The following is a 3087-nucleotide window of genomic DNA, read 5'->3' as shown; positions in this document are numbered from 1 at the left end:
ATATGCAGACGATACAACTTTGCTTGCTGAAAGTGAGGATGACTTGAGGCACTTACTGATGAAGGTTGAAGAATACAGTCTGCAGTATGGATTACATATCAATATAAATATTTGAAGCATATGCACCTCACTATAAAAAAAAAAAAAATCCTCACAACTGGCGGCTTAAGCAGCATCATGATAAATGGAGAAAAGATTGAAGTTGTCAAAGAGTTCATATTACTTGGTTCTACAATCAATGCCAATGGAAGCAGCAGTCAAGACATCAAAAGATGTATTGCATTGGACTAATCTGTTGCAAAAGACCTCTTTCAAGTGCTGAAGAGCAAAGATATATCCTTGCAGACTAAGATTTGCCTAACCCAAGCCACAGAATTTTCAGTTGTCTCCTATGCGTGTCAGAGCTAGACAATGGATAAGGAAGACCAAAGAAGAGTTGATATATTAAGTGGTGGTGTTGATGAAGAACACTGAAAGTACTGTGGACTTCTCAAAGAACTAAGAAATCTGTCTGGGCAGAAGTGCAGCTGGAATGCCCCTTGGAAGTGAGAATGGCCAGACTTCGTCTCACCTATTTTGGTCATGTTGTCAGAAGGGACCATTCTCTGGAGAAGAATGTTATGCTTGGTAAATTGGAGGCTCAGCAAAAGAGGGGAAGGCTCTCAACAAGATGGATCGACATGGTGGATGCAGCTATGGGCTCAGGTATAGTAGGGATTGTGAGTCTGGCTTAGGACTGGGCAGTGTTTCACTCTGTTGAGTGTAAGGTCATTATGAGTCAGAGACGACTCAACAGCACATTACAACAACATATGAAAGTCAGTGAAGAAAAGTTTAAGAAAGCAAAGAGGTAATTTTTTACTAAATATTTTATTTGAAAGAAATATTGTTCCCTATCTTGTAATTTAAATGTGTATCTACAGTGGATTTATTAAGGTCAGTAGAATTAATTGTGACTTTCAAAAAAGTTAAAAGCAAGCACTCCTTACTTGAAAATTGAGGGAAATTCTCATGGCACTAACTTTGTTTTCCAAGTTTCAGCACAGGGTGATTGTTTTTTTTCAGTCCTTGCCATTAAAGATTTAGGAGCTCTGGTAGCATAGTGCCTAAGGCACTTGACTGCTCACCAGAAGGCTGGCAGTTCAAACCCACCAGCCACTCCTGGGAAGGCAGGTTGGGCAATCCTACTTCCGTAGTGATACTGCCTCGGAAACCCAAGGAGGGGTCGCTATGAGTCGGGGCCGACTCCACGGCAAACAACAACAACATTAAAGATTTAAGCACAAATGAAACACCTATCAAACAATTTATTTATAAAAAATGAACTAGCTTGAATTCACTTATTTTGCAAAGTAATATTTTCATAAATCTATTTATTAAAATAAGTGAACAAAATTTTAAAAATGTACATGTAAACAATTTTTTCCCCTCAGGCTATGCATGGATATGCCACATGGATTGAAAATATTAATTCTTTCTCTTCTTCATCCACTGTTCCTTCCACTTCTTGGGACACAATTATCTAATGAGAAAGTGTTAGGCTTTGGACTGATACATTTTCATCTACACTCCTGGTTCCAAGATTTATGACTTTAAGATCTTGGGCCAGTTATTAACCCCTCTAACACTTCTCGGAAGGAAGGAAGGTTGGGCAATCTATTTCCTTGAAAACCCAAGGAGGGGTCGCTATGAGTCGGTCCGACTCGACGGCCATAACAACAACAACACGGCTCCGGATCTTCTTATCAAAAATGGAGGAAAGGGATAATAACGGAACTGCAGTGAGCAGTTAGTGACACCACTGTATGAAAGAACCTAGCAGACCCTCATTAACTGTTGCTTTTCGTTTTGTTTTAAATGGAGTTAACTCTCTACTATAACTGGTTTTATAAGATAGATTCTTGGACTATATAGACAGCAGATTACACTCAAGATAATAGGTATAACACTCTCTACGTTTTGAATGCTTCCGATATTCCAGAACTGTGTTAGGTGTGCCATTTACTGGAGAAATATCTTTTAAGCCTCATAATACCACCATGAGTTAGGTAATATGATTTTTGCCATCTTGCAGATGAGAAAAAAGAAATTCAGAAAAGTAAATGGGTTGCATATCAAGTGACAGGGATGTAATCTTAGGTACTCTAATTCTATCACTCTCCTCTCACTCATACTATTTCCTAGGTTCTCACTAACTAGCCATTGGAAATAGTGTCAGAGGAAACAGAAAGGAAATGAGATAATCTAGGTTAGGAAGGGAATTTCAAATCTGGTAGCAGCAAAGGGAGAAAAAAAAAAAAAAGCTACACAAGGAATTTCCGGTGTAGAAATCCTGTGAGCTACCTAGCTCCTTGGAAAAGAAGGTGTCTAAAGGTGTGACTGCCCGTCACTTCCTCACTTCAAGCCTCCTTAGTTGCTTGTGCCATATCTATAAAAGTCTGTGATATTAAAAAGGAGATTTAAAAAAGGTATGTATCAGTTTGTCGATTATATAACTCTAAAGGATTTTGAAAATAATCTCGTCATTATAAAAATTTTGAGACCAATATGAGTTTGGAAGATTGTATTTTCTGATTTTATTTGGGACTCCATGAGGATCTCCACTTTTAACAAATTGGTCAATACATTCAATAAGATACAGAGTATCTTCTTCATTCTCAGTTTTATTTACAGGAGGTTTTTGCTTCCAAGCAAGAGAGGAGCTTGAACCAGAGGTCAGATCTCTAAAAATCTGCTTGATTTTGGGACATATTACAACTTATTTGTGATGCATAGTGAATTTTACAATTTGAATGAATTCAAATTAAATGTCTAGAAGGGTTTTCAATAGCTTTAGGAAATAATTATAGAATAACAATTTACAGTGTGTTCTATCATAAAAAGAAGTATTGATATCACTGAATGGCTAATGATCTGAAAGAATTCTTACCTCTCATTTGATAATTAGCAATCTATTGCAAAAGACCTCTGTAATGTGTTAAAGAACAAAGATGTCACTTTGAAGACTAAGTTTTACCTGACCCAAGCTATGGTGTTTTCAATCATGTCGTATGTATGTGAAAACTGTACCATGAATAAAGAAGATGG

At 37.2% G+C, this 3087-nt stretch overlaps 1 protein-coding gene across 1 annotated transcript in view; it reads right to left on the bottom strand.

Moving 5' to 3' along the window:
• The window catches only part of CSMD3 (CUB and Sushi multiple domains 3), a gene marked incomplete at its 5' end in the record, with an annotated part of 1439134 nt that overhangs the window by 525349 nt on the left and 910698 nt on the right, over positions 1–3087 (bottom strand). The window lies entirely within an intron of this gene.

The sequence above is a fragment of the Orycteropus afer genome, unplaced genomic scaffold (assembly GCF_000298275.1).
Source record: "Orycteropus afer afer isolate SDZICR_OR568_19922 unplaced genomic scaffold, OryAfe1.0 scaffold00530, whole genome shotgun sequence".
Taxonomy (NCBI): Eukaryota; Metazoa; Chordata; class Mammalia; order Tubulidentata; family Orycteropodidae; genus Orycteropus; species Orycteropus afer.
This window is presented reverse-complemented; position numbering and strand designations above follow the sequence as displayed.